Below are 24,200 nucleotides of genomic sequence, written 5' to 3' on the forward strand. Positions count from 1 at the left end.
TCATTTTCTTACTTTTTATAAGTGGTGAGCATTTTCTAATAGGTATTAAAATATTTAATTAGAGTTTAAAAACTAGTTAAGATTTTTATCCCATTTTATTTTTCCGCAAATTTTATAAAAATTTCGGTAGAGTGCCGTCTGTATTTTGAGAAAATAGTTCTTCAAATACCTATAAAAAGCACTTCCAATGATTTATCTCAACAACTTCATCAATTCAACATCCATTCCAACCAATTTCAACATCATCAAAATACTACTAATTAATTTCATTCAAATTAAAAAAAAATACTTCCATTCATATGTAATTAAAGATAAAGCAATTTATATACATCATTACAAAAATTTACATTAAGAAAAATACAAACTAAAATTTATTACAAGCTTTATACAACTGCTCATGACCATTTTCTACATTTACATACATCAAAATAATTTTTACAATCAGGATATAAAATATATCCCATAAAACTTCAGGGAAGGTGGCTCCACAATCCTTAGTAGTTCACTCTACTGCTCCTCTAGTCTCTATATCTGCGACAGCAATAATAGTCATCGCTGAGTACTATGACTCAGTGGTGCACAACATACTAAAATAATATTTATGCAGAATTTAAATCATACTTATTCAAAAATTAAACTGAACATGAGATATAAAATTCAAAACATGATTTACAAAATTTTACTCCAAACAATTTCACTTCAAAAGTCTCAAAACAAATTTCATAAAAACACATAGTTATATATGCCATTTGAAACATATTAATCTCAATAGCTAGAGGCTTATGAGAAGTCACATCACAAGGCTAGCTAGCTCAAATATATGGGAACCCATTCTTTTTCTTCTTCTACTGGCACACACCTCAACTCTTCAGCCAGAGAAAGAATCAAAATTCGAAATTGATTTCCCCCACTAGTCATGCTAGTGAGGTATTCAAATATATGGTCATGACACTATGGTTTCAAAACTATCTTAATAATTTACTAAACATTTATTGCCATTTCAAACACAAACAATTAATCTTTCAACAATTTAAATCAAATGAATAATAAACTTTTTAATTCAATTATGTTACAATTTCATATTTCAATTCATTCAAAATAATGTGCAGAAGAAAATTTACAAAAATTCTATATTGTGCACAAACCTTATACGAGTCGCCTCTTGGCCTTGACTCGATGCCTCGGGTTGTTTTCTGGTATTCTTTTCCACTGAAACACACAGTTTCACAGTGTTTCAGTATCATAACTTATCATAAATTCAAAAATAATTTCAAATCTAACTTTATTATGCTTAATTTGACGTTTTTTGAAATTTGAATTTCGGGGTTACTATTCATGACACTATTCAAGTCAATTTATTCACTTTCTCATGCTTAATATGTATGGGAGTTCTAATTTCACTCACATACACATTTTGGTTGCCTAATTTATTGGTTTTAGTTGTTTTCTCAAAACATAAGTGTTTTAGGCAAAATTTCAAATTTTCAATTTTGGTGTCCTATGTTGCACTGTTCCATTAGTCATGTTGCTACTAGAATTTAGCTAACTTTTCTCCATAGAAATTGTTTCTTATTGTCTTAACTTTATTCTCCTTTTTGAATCACTCCATTTGGAGTTTTTTAAGTCAAGTTATAGCCATTTGAACATGGCTGCCTGTAACACCCTCACTGTAGCAATTCCAAGATCTCTTTCATTGACGATGTCGGTCCGGACAGCTAGAACTTCTGAAAAAAATATTTAAACTAAAGTGAGGAACTATAATTAACTCAAATATTAATAAGAAAAATATAGTAAAAATTTTAGAAATAAAATACAACCAAGTTGCCCAAGCGATGGGTAACCAGAGGGAAGTTGCGGTTCTCGCAACGAGGAGCCCTAGACCCGGGGGAACAATTATAAAATAATTTTTGGGACTCCAGAGAAGGGTCATTGAGGTTCCTATGGAATTAGAATGCCAAGAAAATACCTAGAAAAAGTTTTCAATCGGTACAGACGATTTAGACCCGTTAAGCCAAACGGAGGGCATTTTGGTCATTTCGCCTTCAGAGGTGATTTTTGGCCGACTTGTCCAGTTAAGTAAATAATTATTATGACATAAAATATGAATGAACATCACTAAAAATTGAATTGAAAATGAGTAGAGAAAAGAAGAAAAGAAAATGAAGGAAAATGCTTAGTTATGACATAAGGTGATGTCATTTAAAAGCTCTCCACCAATCACCATGAGACAACCATTTAATAAACAAATAAAAATGAGATAAATGAGTCAAAAAAAATGAAAAGTCCATCTTCTTCTCCAGCATTCTCCCGTCCAACCCTCACTTTCTCCATTTCCTCTCAAATTCTTTCATTTTCCTATCATTAAAACACCATTTCAAGCTTCCAAATCATTACTTTCCTTCACAAAAATAGTTGGTAGCCTTGATAAACCTCCATAGCCAGCCATAAAACCCAAGGAAAGTGGGAAGAAAGGTGAAAAGAAAATCTGGTTGGCAGCCCTACAAAGAGGTTAGTGCACCTATCTACTTCAAACTTTTATTTTCCATGTTAGTAACTTAAATTGAGTAAGAAATTGTAACTTAAATGAACAAAAATTATGTGTATACATACTAGGGATTTTGGCAGCCCTATGGGAGGAGTGGGTTTGATAGTTTTGATGGACTTAAAGAGGACTAGAGATCATATTTGAAGTACATAATTATGTGGATAATGACTTAACTAGTTAACTAGGGTAACTAGTGTGAAATGGAGATGGGAATTAGGGTTTTGAGAAGTGAAATTTGGATTTAGCTTATGAAATTGTGAAAGAACATTATAAGAGTCAATTAGTGACCATTTTAGGTATGTTGACCATGAATTGGACTGAAAAATAGGATTGCAAAGTGAAGATGTAGGCTGCCCTAGGATAGCAGCAGAGGGACTAAAAATTCAGTCCAATTACACAGCCATAACTTGGGCTGTGTTGGTCAAATTGGTGTTTGGCCAATTGGACATGAAACTAGGCTTATAATGACACATTTTTTCTGAAGAAACCATGCCCAAAAGACCAAAGCAAGAGGACCAAAACTTGGCCCCAATCCGGATCCCCTGTAACAGCCCCTGTAGAAATGTCCAAATGAACAGTAACTGTTCATTTGGCCATAACTCACTGTAGATATGGTCAATTGACCTGAAATTTTTACAGCAATAAGTTAAGACATAGACAAACAACTTTCATGAAGAAACCTACCCCAAATTATGACCAGAACCAAATCAAATCATTGAGCAAAGTGAAGTTTACTGTACTGAGATTTCCAGAATTTTCATTTGAGCAGCAATGTTTGGAGGACTATAACTCTCTCTAGAAAACTCGGATTTAGGCGATTCTTGAACCGATGGAAACCTAAGGCATAGTAGAACATTTCATATGAAGAAAGTTAGACCAAATTATGAACTTAACTTGGTCAAATTACTGACCAAAGTTGGACCAAAATCTGCCAAAACCCAAAAGTGCAGCATGAACAGTGCACGTGAACAGTAAATTTATTTTGGCCATAACTTGAGCTAAAAAACTCCAAATGGAGTGATTCAAAAAAGGAAATTCAACTAGACAAAATAAGGAACAACTTTCATGTTTACCATTTCCTCAAATTCCCACTGCAACAATGCTTAATGGAATAGTAAAGTTAAGTTTCAAAAACCGAAAATTGGCAATTTTGCCAAATGACCTAAGCTTTGAGGAAGTGACCAAAACTAACAAGTTTTAAATGAAAAATGTGGTATGTTGGGAATGCCAAAACCAATGTATATAATTTCTACCTAAAAGTCAACATTTTTGTTGACCAAAGAGGTGAATAGTGACACCAACACTTGAAATTCAAAATTTGAAATTAGAAATGCATCTAGGGGATTTTAAATTACAATTGGCAATTAATACTAGCAAATGTAAAACTCAAAATGTGGGATCTTGGTGTAATTAGAATTAGCATATCCCTTAAGTATGAAAAAGTCAACATTTTGGTTGACTAGTAAGGTGAATAGTAATCAAAATAATTAGCAAATTAAGATGAAGACCTAGAACCAATTCTAAGCTTAAATGCTTAGAATGGTATAACAAATGTGGACTATGCATCTTAGTCAAAATTGTTAAAAAGGGAATTAAGAGCATAAATTTGAAATCCATGAAATTTTCATGGATTACTTGAAACATGAAGAATAAGTCACCAAATTGATGTAAATAGATAATTAAGACTTATATGCCTATCACAAATGGAATTCATAAAATATTAGTAACTCAACTTGAAATATAAAATTTGTAATTACATAAGTAGATTCTTGAATGTATAAAAGAGAAAGGAAAAAATGTTTTGAATACAATGGTACATGTGAACCATTGTTTAGAATTGTGATCATATAAATGATCAAATGAATGTATGAATTATGATTGAAATTTATCATGAAATAATGAAGTCATAAAGCACAATATATTAACATTTTAAAATATCAAATGCCCTAGTATACCTAACAAGATTGGTTTGGATAGTTTGGCATGCCAATAGGGTATTGTTTTAGCAGTACTGCAAAAGGCTTTATGCCTGTATTCATGGCTTTATGCCCGTATTCATGGCTTTTATGCCCGTATTCATGGCTTTTATGCCAATTATGTGATATCATGGCTTTTTAGCCATACTGACTGCATACGTGGTTGACGTTCTGTGTCCCATGGTATGAAGGCCCGAGGCACCGCGGTGTCCAGTGCCAACGACGTTATCCGATCGTCTAGTATAGGTTACTTGGGCGATCATTAAAGTATTATTCAATTCAGGCAGCTAAGTTAAGTTAAGTATAATGAAAATCCAGTACAATTAAATTAAGTATTGAATGAATAGGCAAAAGAGATTAGCAAAAGAAACATAACAAAAATATAAATTGCAGAACCGTATAGACTTGAAATACAATAAAGATAGAATAAATTATATACCTGCTAGTATTACTGAAAAGTTATAAACTAAGCACTTCCAAAGATGAACAAACTAGTATATAAGATCGTTGATACTAAAAATACCATACCAAATTAAATTGATTCTTGAGTATCTGAATTATCATTTATTTCTTTCTTTACTTGTATATATTATTTCTGGTTATATTATTGCACCACTAAGCAGAAATGCTTAGCGCGATGGAATTGCTTCCTCATGCAGTCTTCAAGGTAAAACCAGATGGTATCATTGAGATTTTTGGAGTCCATATCTGCAGAAGTGTCAGAAGAGTTCAAGATTGTCACCTCCTCAGCAATGCATGTAGATAGGGCTCATTTTATACATGTTATGTATATTGTTCATTCCTAGCACATTGTAAATTATTTGTATATTTTGTACAAAATAAACTCATGTAATTAACCTATGAATTATGGAAGCTATTCAAAGTAAGTATTTTAGTATGTGAATTGAATTTGAGTTATAATGAGATTATACTTGTGAATATTGAGATATTGAAAATCTAATGAGATTTCTGAGAAATCTGGATACTGTATTGAGATACATTATGTTTAAAAATTTTTGAGACTATTAAGTTTGAGAAATTGAGTATATATTGAAATTGTCTTTGGCAGGTTCAGAAGAACTGTTAGTCCAAATTACAGCCGACACTTTGTCGGATTATCGTTAAAATTTTTGAAATTTCCAATTTAGTTAGATTTTGATAAAAGTAAAAATAGCCTAAATCTTCAATAAAATTTTTGAATAAATAAATCAAGAACTGTAATGAAATCAGATAAAATAGAGTGCTCCGGCACACTGAGTAGCATAACTTGCTCGGCTACACTGTAGCCGAGTAAGGGGTGTCACACTGCCGGATTGGCCTAACCCAGATTTTCTGGGCACCAAAACTGGTTTTAGCAGTTTTAGATCACCGTATTTGGGTGGCTAAATGACTTAGTTAAGGGCATAATTTTGGTTTGTGTTCTTCATGAAAGTTTTAGGTCTATATATCAGCTTTCTGCTGGTAAAATTTCAGGTCATTTAGACCTGCCTATCCCTAGTTATGGCCAAATGAACAAACACTATTCATTTACTCATTTTTGTATAGTGCAGAATACCTAAGTCCGAATTCACTAGGTTTTAGTCACTTTTTGGGCATGATTCCTGAATGAAAAATGTGCCATTTTGTGTCTACTTTCATTCCAAATTGGCCTCACACCAATTGGGTTGGTAAATTTTTAGTTTTAGTCCCTGAAAGGGACCTTGGTCCTACTGCTTGCAGAATGCCCATAACCAATCCGAATTTCCACTTGATTCCCACAATTCCAACATACCACAATTGGTCACATATGACCATTTTTCAGCTCAAACTAGGTCAAACACACCATTTGACCAATTCTCAAAATTTTGTCTCCCAAACCCTAGGTCCAAAACCCTAATTTCCATGTTTAGCTCATTTGTTGAATTCTAAATGCATATTTAGTATTTATACACTCATTCACACTTAACTAATTCATAATTTTCATCAAAATCATCCATTCTCAAACTTAAACCCTCGCTGGCCAAAATTGCTATTTAGTCCTTCCATGATAATTGTTGTTTGAACTTAAGTCAAAATCAAAGTTAACTTAACTTAAAGCATATACTTTAAACTAAAAATTTCACTTTAAATGACTTACCTCAACTTTGAAATTCAATCACCCAATTTCTTCTCTCTTTTCTTCTTTCTTTCTTGTTCAATCTCCTTTTTAAGGAAGGAAAATAAGGTTTTATGAAGTGATTATGGGAGAAATTAGGGTTTAGTAAAGGTTTTAAAGCTTGAAATAAGCTTTAATGGAGGTTTGCACATGGAGGAGCTATGGGAGATGGTTGGCCGAAACTTGTGGAGGAGGAAGAAATGAATTTTGTTTTAATTTCTACGTATTTTTCATTTTATTAAGTCAAATTTGACTTAGTAAAAAATTATAGGAAAAGTTAAATTAATTTTGACAGCATGATGATGTCATCCAAGTGATGCAAATAACCTTTTTCTTTTTTTTTTCATTTATTTTTCCTTAGTTCTTTAATTGAATTCTTAATCCTGAAATTTTCTTTTCTCTGATTTTATTGGACAGTTAGGTCAGGAGTCAGCTCTAGGGGTGAATTGACCAAATTGCCCCTCGCCGGTTCTACCCAGTTTGTAAATAATTCAATATTTCTTTCGGATCCCTGACCTAATTATTTGACCGGCTTAACAATTCTTTTTTATGATTTTCTCTTTTCCAATGTGTTTGCAATAGTCCTGAGGACCGCAGCGTCACATTTTAAGGTTCAAAATTCGAGTTTAAATCGACTTCGCAAGAAGGTCACCCATCGCTGTGACTCTCAGCTCATTTAACTTCTTATGTTCTGTTTTTCTTATTTATACTTAACTAATTGATAATTACTAATTATTTGTATTTAGGGCTTATCTAGTTGTCTTAGATGTGGTTCTAATCCCCTTAATTATCCAGACCGACACTGGTCACCAAAATAGTGAAATATACAAGGCTATGCAAATAGGGGTGTTATAATTCTCTCCCCCTTAAAATAAATTTCGTCTCGAAATTTTACCTGGTATCAGTCTCTAAACAGCTGTGGTGCTGTCTCCTCATGTCCTTCTCTCGTTCCCAAGTAGCCTCCTGGCCCGAATAATGGTTCCACATCACTTTCACTAACAATATCTGCTTATTCCGTAGCTGCTTTACCTCATAAGCCAGAATCTCTATCGGTTCTTCCTCATATGTGAGGTCTGGATTCACTTCAATCTCTTCTACTGGTAATACATGAGATGGGTATAATTGATACCTCCTCAACATAGACACATGGAAGACATTATGTATATTCTCTAACTCTGAAGGTAGTGTCAAATGATATGCCAAAGGACCCACTCTCCCCATAACCTCATATGGCCTAACGAAACGAGGAGTCAATTTCCCCTTACAGCCGAATCTCATAATTTTCTTCCAAGGAGAAACCTTGAGGAATACTTTCTCACCACTGCATACTCAATATCTCTTCTCTTCATATCAATATAGGACTTCTGACGGTCTGATGCAGTCTTAAGTCGATCTCTGATCACCCTGATCTTCTCCTCAGTTTGCTAAACAATTTCGAGCCTAATCATCTTCCTTTCACCTACTTCATCCCAACACAGGGGAGTTCTGCATTTTCTGCCATACAAAGCTTCATATGGAGGCATCCCAATGCTTGATTGGTAGCTATTGTTGTAAGCAAACTCAATCAAAGGCAAGTGTGTGTCCCAACTGCCCTCAAATTCAATCGCACAAGCCCATAGCATGTCCTCCAAGATCTGAATTACCCTTTCAGACTGTCCATCTGCCTATGGGTGGAATGCCGTACTAAAGTTCAATATAGTTCCTTAGGCTCTCTGAAGACTACCCTAGAATCTAGAAGTGAACCAAGGATCTCGGTCAAATACAATGGATACTGGCACTCCATGCAGTCTTACTATCTCATCAATGTACAGCTTGGCCAATCTTTCTAAACTATAGTCCATCCAAACTAGCAGAAAATGAGCAGACTTAGTCAGTCTGTCAATAATGACCCAAACTGCATCATAACTCTTCTGTGTCCTTGAAAGTCCCATCACAAAATCCATCGTTATTCTCTCCCATTTCCATTCTGGTACTGGTAGTGGATGTAACAACTCGGCAGGTACTTGATGCTCTACCTTCACTTGCTGACAAATTAGGCATTTGGAAACAAACTCTGCCACATCTCTTTTCATACCCATCCACCAGTAATGCTCCTTTAGCCCTCTATACATTTTTGTGCCACCAGGGTGCATGGCAAAAGGAGACTCATGTGCTTCCTTTAAAATGATCTGCCTCAAATCAACATCATTAGGAACACACATTCTGCCTTGGTGTAGCAGTAGACCATCATCTCTTATTGAGAATTCTGGTTTCTTGCCCTGCCGGACTTCTTTTAATAACTTCTGATATTTTTCATCATTCTAAGTAGCCATTCTGATTTGATCAATTAACACTGGCTGTACATCCCATGCAACTGCTGTCTGCCCCTCATCAATAATCTCTAAGCTAGCATGTAAAGATCTCAACTCATGTACCATAGACAAGGAGTAACCCATAGACTTGCCATAGTTTTTCGAATTAAGGCGTTAGCCACAACATTAGCTTTCCCTAGTTGGTAGTCTATCAGACAATCATAGTCTTTTATCAACTCTAACCATCTCCTCTATCTCAAATTCAACTCTTTCTGGGTGCCCAAATACTTCAAACTCTTATGATCTGTGTAAATGTAACATTTCTCCCCATACAAATAGTGTCTCCAGATCTTAAGAGCGAACACAATAGCTGCAAGCTCCAAGTCATGTGTTGGATAATTCCTCTCATGCGGTTTCAGCTGGCGTGATGCATAGGCAATGACATTTCGATCTTGCATCAGTACACAGCCTAACCCATTGTGAGAAGCATCACTATAAACTGTATATTCTTTACCCGGTGTAGGTAAAGTCAAGACTGGAGCCTCAGTCAAACACCTCTTCAATTCATCAAAAATCTGCTGGCATTTATCCGTCCACTGAAATTTCACATCTTTTTGAAGTAGTTTAGTCAATGGAGATGCCAACATGGAGAACCCTTTCACAAATCAATGGTAGTATCTAGCTAAACCCAAAAAACTGCGTATCTCAGTGATATTCCTGGTGGTCTCCAATTAAGGACAGCTTCTATCTTGCTATGATCTACCTTAATACCTTCTGCTGATTCTATGTGCCCCAAAAAGGATATCTCCTTCAGCCAAAATTCACACTTTGACAATTTGGCATATAGCTGTTTCTCCCTTAAACCCTGCAGTACAATCCGCAGATGTCTATCATGCTCTTCTGCACTCCTCAAATAGACCAATATATCATCTATGAATACCACAACAAACTGGTCGAGGTATAGTCTGAAGATAGTGTTCATCATATCCATAAAAGCAGCCAGAGCATTAGTTAACCCTAATAGCACGACCAAGAACTCATAATGGCCATAACAGGTTCTAAAAGCAATTTTAGAAATACTCTGCTCTTGTACTTTTAGCTGATAATAACCTAATCTCAGGTCAATCTTAGAGAACACAACTGCACCCCTCAACTAATCAAACAAATCATTAATGCGAGGTAATGGATATCTATTCTTTATTATTACCTTATTCAACTGCAGATAATCAATGCATAAGCGGAGAATGCCATCTTTCTTCTTTACAAATAATACTGGCACTCCCTAAGGTGACACACTAGGGCAGATAAAGCCCTTATCAAGCAACTCTTGCAACTGTACTTTCAACTCTTTTAATTATGTAGGTGCCATTCTATATGATGTTATAGAGATTGGGTCCACACCGGGCATAACATCAATCTCAAGCTGCACTTCTCTTTCTGGAGGTAATCCTAGCAATTCATCAGGAAACACATCCGAAAAGTCACATACTGTAGGGATGTCCCTCAGTGCTGGGCTCCCCACTTGGGTGTCTATCACATGTGCCAAGTATGCTTCACACCCCTTTCTAATCATCCTTCTAGCTAGTGCAGCCGAAATGATATTTGATGGCAGCAAATTCCTCTCCCCATGTATTACCACATCACCATACAGAGGGAGACCAAAAGTGACTATCTTTAGTTTACAGTCAATCATGGTGTGATGCCTGGCTAACCAATCCATGCCCAAGATAATATCATAATCTCTGAAGGGCATTTCAATCAAATCTGACAGAAAAACGTGTCCTTAGATCACCAAAGGACAGTCTCTATAGATTTTGTTGACCCGAACCTCTTATCCTAATGGATTAGTTACTAGCACTTCAAAACCCATTTTGACACACGGAACAACAAGTGAACTGACTATGCTAGCACTAACATACGAGTGGGATGAACCCAGATCAAACAACACAAATACTTCTTGATCAGAGATAGAGAATATACCGGCTATAACATCGAAAGTTTCGGCCTCTTCTCGCTGTCTCATCGTATAAAACCTGGCTGAAGGACTTCCTCATGCTAACTGACCAATAGTACCCTGACTGCCAGAAGCATGGCCTCTACCTCTTTCTCTTCCTCTGCCAACTGGTTGTGAACCTCTGATAGCAGGACTCTAAATAGACCCTTCTGCAGTTGTAGGAGCTGGACCAAATCTAGGAGCACTAGTGCAGTCTTTAGCAAGATGGCCCTTGCCTCCACAATTAAAGCAGGCTCCTGTTGCCCAATAGCATTATCCCCCATGAATCTTGCCACAAGTCTCACAGGGGTGAGGAGGTTGTGAACCCCTGCTCGACTGCTGATCAGACCTAGGTGGTCTCTGTCCAGAGAATCTGCCCCTTCCAAACCTTCCACCTCGACCTCTGCTAGGTTCCCCAAATTTCTTCCTCTTTTCAGAAGTACCACTAGGACTTTGCTCTACTGACTTTTTCCCCTTATCTATCTCTGATTTCTCAGCTTTTTCTGATTTTACTTTTGCTGGGGTCGCTTCTAATTCAATTCTTTCTAACTCAAGTGCTTGAGAAATGAGCTTTGAAAAATTACTGTGTCTGAATTCCACTACTTACATCTGTAGGCTGGGCTTCAAACCAGTCTAAAATCTCTTGCACCTTTCCTTGCTAGTAGAAAGGAGACTTCCAGCATAGTGGCTTAAGCGGTAGAACTCCCTCTCATATTCTGCGACTGCTCTATTACCTTACTTCAAACTTAGAAATTCTTGTAGTTTCTTATCAACATATGTGTCTGGGATGTATTTTTGTCTAAACTCTTTGATGAAGTCATCCCAGGTCAATACTGGTGGTTTAGCCAAGCTGTGGGGAATGGTCTTCCACCAATCATAAGCATCCCCTTGTAGTAGCGATACTGAGTATTCAAATTTCAGCTCATCAGGGTAATGTAGCTTTTTGAACACTCGATCCATCCTTTCTAGCCACTGCTCTGCCTCTAAAAGGTCTACTGTACCCTTAAATTTTGTGGCCCCATACTTAAATAGTTTATCATACTGTCTTATTGGAGCTTGGGGTTGCACCATAGTAGTATGGGGTAGAGCTTGAGTAGGCATACTCCCAGCCATTTTTTGGAACATCACAGCCATCTCCTATGCGAACTGTGCAGGAAACTGCGGCATTTGCAGGGCTGGTGCCACTGACCCATTGACATTCTATAAAGTTGGGGCTTCCCCTTGTGCCTCAGCTTCAATAGATTGCTCAATTGAGCGATCCCCTTCTTCCATTTCAATATGGAGTAGGATATCTCCTGAACAAATAACACAAGGAGATTTCCCTCCGTTAGTTCATATTTATGATGTAATGCACTGTATGTAACAAATAAGGACATTGAGTAGTTGTACTTAGTAAAGAAAAGACACAAATTCACAAGTTAAAACTTACTTTAAAAATTTGCTCTGATACCACTAAAACATGTCACACCTTACCCCTCTGTAAGGCATAACATGATCCCGTAGAATACCTAATGAACTACTGAACTTCACGTACCGGTAACTCATTAAGTACCCTACTCATTAAGTACCCTACAAGGGATTTTAAAATCATTTTCTTACTTTTTATAAGTGGTGAGCATTTTCTAATAGGTATTAAAATATTTAATTAGAGTTTAAAAACTAGATTAGATTTTTATCCTATTTTATTTTTTTGCAAATTTTATAAAAATTTCAGCAGAGTGTCGTCTGTATTTTGAGAAAACAGTTCTTCAAATACCTGTAAAAAGCACTTCTAATGATTTATCTCAACAACTTCATCAATTTCAACATCTATCCCAACCAATTTCAACATCATTTCTCAAATTCCAAACTACAACATCATCAAAACACTACTAATTAATTTCATTCAAATTAAAACAAAATACTTCCATTCATATGTAATTAAGGATAAAGCAATTTATATACAACATTAAAAAAATTTACATTAAGAAAAATCCAAACTAAAATTTATTACAAGCTTTATACAACTGCTCATGACCATTTTCTACATTTACATACATCAAAATAATTTTTAAAATCAGGGTATCAAAATATACCCCATAAAACTTCAAGGAAGGTGGCTCCACAATCCTTAGCAGCTCACTCTGTTGCTCCTCTAGTCTCTATATCTGCGACAGCAATAACAGCCATCGCTGAGTACTATAACTCAGTGGTGCACAACATACTAAAATAACATTTATGCAGAATTTAAATCATAGTTATTCAAAAATTAAAATGAACATGAGATATAAAATTCAAAACATGATTTAAAAAATTTTAATCCAAACAATTTCATTTCTAAAGTCTCAAAATAAATTTCATAAAAACGCACAGTTATATCATGCCATTCAAAACATATTAATCTCAATAGCCAAAAGCTTATGAGAAGTCACATCACAAGGCTAGCTAGCTCAAATATATGGGAACCCATTCTTTTTCTTCTACTTGCACACACCTCAACACTTCAGCCAGAGAAGGAATCAAAATTTGAAACTGATTTTCCCCACTAGTCATGCTAGTGAGGTATTCAAATATATGGTCATGACACTGTGGTTTCAAAACTATCTTAACAATTTACTAAATATTTATTGCCATTTTAAACACAAACAATTAATCTTTCAACAATTTAAATCATAAGCATAATAAAGTTTTCAATTCAATTATGTCACAATTTCATATCTCAATTCATTCAAAATAATGTCTAGAAGAAAATTTATAAAAATTCTATGTTGTGCACAAACCTTATACGAGTCGCCTCTTGGCCTTGACTCGATGCCTTGAGTTCCTTCCCGGTATTCTTTTCCACTAAAACACACAGTTTCATAGTGTTTGAGTATCATAACTTATCATAAATCCAAAAAATAATTTCAAATCTAACTTTATTATGCTTAATTTGATGTTTTTTGAAATTTGTATTTCGGGATTACTATTCATGATACTATTCAAGTCAATTTGTTGACTTTCTAATGCTTAATATGTATGGGAATTCTAATTTTACTCACATACTACATTTTGGTTACCTAATTTGTTGGTTTTGGTTATTTTCTCAAAACTTAAGTCTTTTAGGCAAAATTTCAAATTTTCAGTTTTGGTGTCCTATGTTGCACTATTCCATTGGTCATGTTGCTATTAGAATTTGGCTAAGCTTTCTTCATAGAAATTGTTCCTTATTGTCTTAACTTTATTCTTCATTTTGAATCACTCCATTTGGAGTTTTGTAGCTCAAGTTATAGCCATTTGAACATGGCCGCCGGATTGGCCTAACCCAGATTTTTTAGGCACCAAAACTAGTTCTGGCAGTTTTAGGTCACCAACTTTGGGTGGGTAAATGACTTCATTAAGGGCATAAATTGGATTTGTGTCCTTCATGAAAGTTTTAGCTCTATATCTCAGCTTTCTACTGGTAAAATTTCAGGTCATTTAGACCTGCCTAGCCCTAGTTTGTTCATTTGATCATTTTTGTACAGGGTAGAATACCTAAGTCAGGATTTGGTCAATTTGTTCACTAGGTTTTAGTCACTTTCTGGGCATGATTCCTGAATGAAAAATGTGCCATTTTGTGTCTAGTTTCATTCCCAATTGGTTTCACACCAATTGGGCTGGTAAATTTTCAGTTTTAATCCCTAAAATTGACCTTGGTCCTGCTGCCTGCAGAATGCCCATAAGCAATCCGAATTTCCACTTGATTCCCACAATTCCAACATACCACAATTGGTCACATATGACTATTTTTCAGCTCAAACTAGTTCAAACACACCATTTGACCAATTCTCAAAATTCTGTCTCCCAAACCCTAAGTCCAAAACCCAAACTTTCATGTTTAGCTCATTTGTTGAATTCTAAATGCATATTTAGTATTTATACACTCATTCACACTTAACTAATTCATAATTTGCATCAAAACCATCCATTCTCAAACCTAAGCCCTAGCTGGATGAAATTGCTATTTAGTCCCTCCATGATAATTGTTGTTTGAACTTAAGTCAAAATCTAAGTTAACTTAACTTAAAACATATACTTTAAACTAAAAATTTCACTTTAAATGACTTACCTCAACTTTGAAGTTCAATCATCCAATTTCTTCTTTCTTTCTTGTTCAATCTCCTTCTCAAGAAAAGAAATAAGGTTTTATGAAGTGATTATGGGAGAAATTAGGGTTTAGTAGAGGTTTTAAAGCTTGAAACAAGCTTTAATGGAGGTTTGCACATGGAGGAGCTATGGGAGATGGTTGGCCGAAACTTTTGGAGTAGGAAGAAATGAATTTTATTTTAATTTCTATATATTTTGTATTTTATTAAGTCAAATTAGACAAAGTCAAAAATTGTAGGAAAAGTTAAATTAATTTTGACATTATGATGATGTCATCCAAGTGATGTAAATAACCTTTTTCTTTTCTTTTTTTTTTTCATTTATTTTTCCTTAGTTCTTTAATTTAATTCTTGATCCCAAAATTTTCTTTTCTTTGATTTTATTGGACAGTTAGGTCAGGAGTCAGCTCTAGAGGTAAATTGACCAAATTGCCCCTCGCCGGTTTGACCCAATTTGCAAATAATTCAATATTTCTTTTGAATCCTTGACCTAATTATTTGATTGGCTTAACAATTCTTTTTTGTGATTTTCTTTTTTCCACTGTGTTTGCAATAGTCATGAGGACCGCAGTGTCACATTTTTTGGTTCAAAATTCGAGTTTAAATTGACCTCGCAGTCCTTTCTGAGAAGGTCACCCATCGCTGTGACTCTCAGCTCATTTAACTTCTTATGCTCTGTTTTTCTTATTTATACTTAACTAATTGACAATTGCTAATTATTTGTGTTCAGGACTTATCTAGTTGTCTTAGATGTAGTTATAATCCTCTTAATTATCCGGACCGATACTGGTCACCAGAATAGTGAAATATACCATGCTATGCAAATAGGGGTGTTACAGTAGTTCCAAACATTCCAACTTTCTAGGGCAGACATTAGCCATCGGAACAGTTGGACGTATGGACTACGAAAATGAGGGTGTTACAATCAAGGCTGCCCAAATTAACATTTGCACAAACCTTCAAAATTTACTTCAAAACTTTACTTCAATGTATCAATTTCAAACTTAAACATAACATAAAGTTGCTAGTACAAGTAATTAACCTAATCAACTTCATTACCCATCAATTACATGTAAAAATTAAACAATCTTCTATGCTTTTCATGGCTGCCAAAGTGAGGAATTTTACAAGTCTCCAATAAACAATTCAAAACCGTAATTCATGATCAAACCTTAAACACCCACATACAATTATACCCTAACTCATGTAATTACCTTAATTAACATTAATAATCACCATATACATGAAAGAACTAATCATATTCCCATGGAAATTAAGGCTGCCAATTTAAGGATTTCTCATAACCCATCATTTCTCTAAAATTTCATGCACAATTTGCCTCATATCCACCTCAATTCAAGGCCTAACAAAGAAAAGAGGGAAAATTATGCACTAACCTTAACTAGTGAGAATTCTAAGCTTGTAAAACCTCAGAATTACTCCTTCCTTTTGCTGCCGATAACTTTCCTATGATGTGAGGATCACTTTTCATGAAAGAATTTGCAAGAATCATGGCATAAAATGGAGGAATGGAAGCTTGCATGTGTGGCCGGCCATGGAGGAATGGAAGAACTTCAATTCGGCCATAGTGAGAAGCTTGCAGAAAGTGATAAAGTGAGCGGGAAAATTTTGTCCTCTTATGTGTGTTATACCTACACTAACTTGATTAATTATTACTATAATTCAAAGTTTCAATATTTGCAAATTAATCCCCCACTTTTCCTTTAATTGCATTTAATATTTAATTTCATTTTTCATGGGATTTTCAAAATTTAATACCACTTATTTTTAGTGGACATTTAGGTCAAAAGTCAACTCAGGTGTCAAATGACCAAAATGCCCCTCTTCGGGTTATATTTCAAATTTTTCGATATTACTGATTTAATTCCGAATTCGTCGGTTTCTTTTATTTTCATTTTCATTTGTACCGATTTACTGAATTTTTTTTTCACATTTTTAATGTCATATATACCTCAGTAGACTTTTAATTATGTCCTGAAGATTATTTCTCGGGGTTCCCTACAGTCCTGGGGTTGTCAACTATCTATGTAGTGACTTTCCGATGCGGTCACCCATCGCTACGATTCCAGCTCATTTAACCTAATTGCATTTTATCTCTTTTATTTTTTCTTAATTTTTTTTTTGTATTTTCTTATCATATATTTCATCATTTTATGTCTCCTCAATATCATTTAAGTGTAGTTCCAGACATCCTAGCTGTTCGACTAGACACCGGTCACCGGAACAGTAGAATGCATAGACTGCTTAATATAGGAGTGTTACAATTCTTCCCCTCTTAAAAGAATTTTTGTCCTGAAATTTTACCTAATTTTAGTTTCTGAATAGTTATGGGTGCTGTCTCCTCATGTCCTCCTCATGCTCCCAAGTAGCTTCCTGGCCTGAGTGATGGTTCCACAGCACTTTAACCAATGGTATCTGCTTATTCCTCAGCTGCTTCACCTCATATGCTAGAATCTCTATAGGATCTTCCTCATATGTGAGGTTTGGATTCACCTCAATCTCCTCAATAAGTAGAACATGAGATGGGTCTGATCAATACCTCCTCAACATGGACACATGGAAGACATTATGTATCCTTTCTAGCTCTAGAGGTAATGCCACTTGATATGCCAGAGGACCACCCACTCTCTCTAGAACCTCATATGATCCAATGAAGCGAGGACAAAAGTTCTCCTTTCTGCCAAATCTTATAATTTGTTAGTAGTATGCCCTAAAGCATATCATTTAGTATGTATCTTGTATATATTTTTATTAATAAAAGGCATTTCCACTTTTCCGTTTACATAATATATTTATGTGTAATAGAAAAGGTCCATTGATATTTTGTTAGAAATATTATTCTTAAGTTGTTAAGAATATGAGTGACAATATTTCTAGCACAAAGTATCATAAATAGGTTCACAATCGAGGATACTTCATAATAAGGACATGACTTATCCAGAAAGATTGTATTCATGTTTGTTCCCAAGTTATTTATATAAGATATAAATAAGATGGAATGGTGAGTCTCATGCCATATAACAAACATGATAGACACTTATAAATGATAAGTAGGCCGAACCAGTGACACTTATAACAAGCACATGGAGTTTACTCTTGTCATTGTTTTGTCATAAATCATATCAGTGCATATAATCTTTAGACCTGAGATAGCACAGTTATCTTGTATATAGGTAGTTTGAGTTTGATACTGCTTTCATACTTGTACTGTGTATGGGTATATGGGCATGTGTTGGCTCCTACTAGTTATATATGGAGGTAGGTGTTGATCAAGATGGAATCTGTTCCTCTAAGTAAATAGAGATAAAATCCTATGTTCATTTAATTGTTCTTGATGTTTCAAGTTCCTGGCCAGGACAGATAGATTTATTCAGAAAAGAGTTTCTGATGAGAAAATCTTTTTAATCAAGAACTGGAATTAAAAGAGAACATAATATTCATAGCAAATGGAGTTTGACATAAACCATGACTCTAGTTTGAGTTGGGATTTTGTAACAGAGAGATTCTAGTGCATGGTAACATATGATTATAGGTTCATTTAAGGTAAATCTTATTACTAATTGGGTGGCTATGGCATGCTATGCTAGGTGTTAACCATGGTCTATGAGGTTCATAAAATGATTTAGAGAAATCATTTATGGTAAGAAAGAGTTCTGATGATATTAAGAGCTGATATCATGTCTCATTGCCAATTAGCGATGAGCCTAGTAAGTCACACACATACACAAGTTATCACCTATTTAAATATGATTTAATTAATTAATTAAAGAGTTTAATTGATTAATTAAATAGGTTTGGTTTGCAATTAGATTGCAAAGTCCCTAGCATGACTTGAAACCAAATCTAGATTATTGGATGTATAATATAAGTTAAATTTATATTTAAAGTGTTTAAATATGAATTTAATTAATGAGAAATTAATTAATAGAGATTAATTAATTAATTTATATTTGATATAAATTAATTAGAAGAAGAAAAATAATTATTTTGGGTTGAGAACTCAAAATTAAGACAGGGGCATTTTGGTCATTTTGCAGTGTGACACGTGGCACCATGAGATGGTGACACATGGCATAACACATAAGCTTGCCAAATGTTATTTTAATCATGTAAGATGATTAAAATCAAGATTAAATATAGGTTTGACACTTGGCACAATGTGATTGGATCACTTAAACCTAGAGCTAATCAAAGGGTGACATGTGGCAAGGGTTTAATGTGTTAACCTAGCTATTTAAGTGTTGTTATGAGAAAATAAAACATAACCAGCAGCCACACTCCTTTGTCACGCCACTTTGAGGGTTTTTATCTCTTCTTCTTCATCTCTTATCAATTCAAAGAGATTAGCCATCAATCTCTTGAATTAAGAACGCTAGGAATTATTTCTAGTGTCCTGTTTACATCTCTAATCTCTTAAATAGCAGAACTTGAATTTCTAATTAATAGAAAAGGCTTTAGAAGCTATTCAAGGGCTGCCATAGGTGTTCTTGGTGTGGACAAGCTAGAGGGACAACATCTGGTGTCCTGAAGACGAATCTCAAAGGCGCAGACACGCTGCAGTGCATCAAGAGATTAGTGTAATCGATCTTGATTTAATCTAGGGTTCTAAAATTAATCTGATTAATTTTAAAATCTTAAATGGCAAATACAGATCCAAAAACATATTAAAAGAGTTTTAATATGTTGTTTATCATTGAAATCAAATAGATAAAAAATAAATCTTGCATGATGCATATGACCCTAGGTGAAAATTTTTGAATTCAATGGTATAAACTTGTGATTTTCATGCTTCTGTTCCTTCAATTGGTATCAGAGCCACTATATTTGCCATTTAGATTGATGTTTATATGATTTAATTGTGTGTTTGATCATGAGATCAAGAGTTTATTGCTGGTTGCAAAGTCAAAGTGGCGGCACAAATGATGAACACCATGGTGCGCATGGTTGATGCATCACAATGGTGTGCAAAGGTAAATGGATGGTGAATGTGCAATTGTTGTATGATTTAAGATCCATTTTATGTCTAATTAAATTGTTTAATTAGAATTTTTATCACACAATTAAATTATGATTCAAATCAGAATTTTAAAAATTGTTTGAATGTGATTCAAATCTGAATTTTAAAAGTTGTTTGAATGTGATTCAAATCTGAATTTTTAAAGTTGTTTGAATCATATTTAAATCTAATTTTTTTAAAATTGATTGAATAAAATTCAGATCTGATTTTTTAAAAAATATTTGAATGTGATTCAAATCTGATTTTTTAAAAAATGTTTGAATGTGATTCAAATCTGAATTTTTAAAGTTGTTTGAATGTGATTCAAATCTGAATTTTTAAATTTGTTTGAATGAGATTCAAATATGAATTTTTAAATTTATTTGAATCATATTCAAATCTAGATTTTTAAGTTGAATATGAGATATTCAATTTAATTTAAGTATGTATGTTTTATTTAATTGTTAAATAGTGATATGCATGATGGATGATCATGGACTATAAAAGACCAATGTGATTGGATTTATTTCTTTTATGTTTCTTTGGGATTGTAAATTAATTAATTTATTTTAATTTATTTTGGGCATGTATTATTAAGTTTGTAATAATTTTTGGGTTGTAATTTCATTTATTTTAGTTCTTGTAAATTCGCCTTGGTATGCCAAGGATTACCATGTAATATTGGATTGCAAGAAGTTCAAGGAGGTCAAGAGCATTGGTGGGACCAAAGGGGAGGAATTCAAGATCAATTGTTGATTATGTACTCCTTCAGCAACTCTTGTAAAATGAATGAATGAAATGCACCTAGGAATGCCCTGATTCAATTCTTGGTGGCTCAGAATTGAATCCCTTAGAAAGTCCATGATCATACCATATTTACTGCTTATCCATGAATGCATGAGATGTATGGGAATGTATGCAATTATATGATATATGCATGCTAAATGGATAATGTGCAAAGTGAGACCTTAATAGTAAATAGAATGACCATAAAATCTTCCAAACAAATGATTAAGTTGGAAATGCTATAATTAAAGTAATTATAACATAGGCCCTCCATTGGGGCAATTATTTTAAGAAATTTTAAATAGTTGCATAAGATGCAATTTATTTAAGAGATTTTCTTAAGAATAATTGTTAAGCATGAGATGTTGTAAATATGTAAATGGTTTAGTGGCCAATATTGGATGTACCTGAGGACATTAAAATTATTTGCATAATTACTAGCTCAATGGGATCAACTTAACTAATGCAAGATAAGTCAATAATGGATGTACCTGAGATTTTGAGCATTAGGGGCTAGGTAAAGGATTGAACCTTACATGAGATGTGATGGGCAAAGAGTTGCTCACTTATAGTTTATTGTAATTCCAATAATGGATGTACCTGAGGATGATCAATAGAATTATAAGAATTCAATCACCCACTAGAAATCCATCCAACTAGGATTTCTGTTTTCTACTTTGGAAGTGTAGGATTCGCTAAGTTAGTGGGAGGACCAATTTGATTAAAAGACCATAATCATTTTGGTTAATTACATGATACATTTACTAATTAATCTGGTTATTTTCTGCAATTAATTTTCTAATAAAAATGAGCACAAAACAACCACCACCATCTAATATCCTTGCAAGCATACTTGATCATAACAGGTTGACAGGACCTAATCTGTCTGATTGGCTAAAAATTTTGAAAATTGTCCTGAACCTTGAACATATAGGATATGTTCTAGATTCAAATGTTCCTGGTCCCTTACCTCCAGAGGCCACATAAGAGGAACATGATACTTTGGACAAGTGGAAGGAGCATGATATGAGAGCTAAGTGTTACATGCTTGCTTCCATGAGTAATGAGTTACAGAAGCAACATGAGAACATGCAGAGTGCGAGTGAGATCCTCCTTCACCTACAAGAGTTGTATGGTGAGCACAGCAGGAATGCTAGGTATGAGATATCTAGACAGCTATTCCATATGAGGATGTCTGAGGGACAGAATGTTGGGGATCATGTCCACAAGATGATTCGGCTGATTGAGCAGTTGGAACATCTTGACTTCAACATGAATTTCCAACTACAGACGGATTTTATCCTTTAGTCCCTTCCTGAGTCTTTTGGGAATTTTGTGACAAATTTCCATATGACTAAACAGGAATGCACCTTAGCTGGTTTACTCAACATGCTGGTTATTGCCCAAAAGAATATGCCAGGCAATAAAGGGAAAGAGGTAGCTTTGGTTGCATCTTCTTCTACTGGAAAGTCCAACAAGAAGAAGGGCAATAAGAAAAAGAAACCTCAGATTCCTGGTCCTTCCAAGAAAATAGCTAAATAGAAAAACAAAGACCAAAGCTGACAAAGGCAAAGAAAAGTGTTTCCATTACCAACAGGAAAGTGTTTCCATTGCCAATAAGAAAGTGTTTCCACTGCCCAGAGTATAGCAATCTAAATTAATGCAATGCCATGGTGAAAACCAACTCAAGTTCAAAATATATTTGGCACTTAAGGTTATGTCATGTTGCAGAAGATAGGATTGCAAAATTGGAGAAAATGGGGATTCTATCCTCATTGGGCTCTGAGCCTACTCCAACTTGTGAATCTTGCCTTCAGGGTAAAATGACTAGATCACCCTTTGTTATATTTTGGAACTAATACATAGTGACGTATGTGGTCCATTTAAAGAAATGGCTAGAGGGGGTTTTCATTATTTTATTACCTTTACTGATGATAAATCAAGGTTTGGGTATTTGTATTTGATGAAATACGAACATGAATCTTTTGAAAAGTTCAAAGAATTTAAACCTGAAGTAGAAAATCAAACAGGAAAGAATATTAAAGCTCTTCGATCAGATCGTGGAGGTGAATATTTGAGTACTGAATTTGATGAATACTTGAGAGAGCATGGCATTGTTTCTCAGCTGACTCCTCCAGGAACGCCACAGCTGAATGGTGTATCTGAAAGGAGAAATCGTACCCTATTGGATATGGTATGTAGTATGATGAGCTATACTGATATGCCAATCTCCTTTTGGGGATTTGCATTAGAATCAGCTTTGTATATTCTGAATAGGATTCCATCAAAATCAGTTTCTTCCACACCTTATGAGATATGGCATGTAAGAAAACCAAGTCTTAAGCATGTTAAGATTTGGGGTTGTCCAGCTTATATCAAAAAGCTGAACACTGATAAATTGGAGACCAGATCAGAAAAAGGTCGATTTGTTGGATATCCAAAAGATAGTTTTGGATATTATTTTTATTTGCCTACTTCACAAAAGGTTGTGATAAGTAGAGATGCCACATTTCTTGAACAACAGTTTGTTCAAGAAGGAGGAAAAGGAAGGCAAATAGAGTTAGAATTGGAGAATTCTGACCAACCAACATATCAGATGGATATAGATCCATCTAGTCAACCTATACCCGTTGATGAAACATCTATAGCTGTTCCTCGTAGAACAACCAGGGTATCTCACCCACCAGTGAGATATGGTTTTCTTCATGAAGAAGAACAAGAGTTGTCTACTCATGAAGAAGTAGATCATGGAGATGATCCTCTTACCTATGAAGAAGCTATATCAGATATAGACTCTTCAAAATGGATTGATGCTATGAAATCCGAGATTGATTCCATGTATAAGAATCAAGTTTGGGATCTTGTTGACCCACCTGAAGGTATTGTACCTATAGGGAACAAATGGGTTTTTAAGAAGAAAATTGGTTCTGATGGAAAGGTAGAGACCTATAAGGCAAGGCTAGTAGCGAAAGGGTTTCGCCAAAGGCAAGGAATCGACTATGAGGAGACTTTCTGCTTTGTTGCCATGCTTAAATCAATTAGGATTTTATTAGCAATAGCTGCGTACTATGATTATGAGATTTGGCAGATGGATGTCAAAACAGCTTTTCTCAATGGATACATTGAAGAAAACATTTTCATGGAACAACCTAAGGGATTTGAATCCTAAGATGGTTCCAAGGTATGCAAGCTAAAGCGATCTATTTATGGATTGAAACAAGCTTCGAGGAGTTGGAACATCCGTTTTGATGAAGTCATTAAATCCTTTGGTTTTATCAAAAATGAGGATGAGCCATGTGTATATAAGAAGGTTAGTGACAGTGCTATCACTTTCCTTGTCTTATATGTGGAT

Source organism: Hevea brasiliensis, chromosome 6 (assembly GCF_030052815.1).
Source record: "Hevea brasiliensis isolate MT/VB/25A 57/8 chromosome 6, ASM3005281v1, whole genome shotgun sequence".
In the NCBI taxonomy this organism is placed as follows: Eukaryota; Viridiplantae; Streptophyta; class Magnoliopsida; order Malpighiales; family Euphorbiaceae; genus Hevea; species Hevea brasiliensis.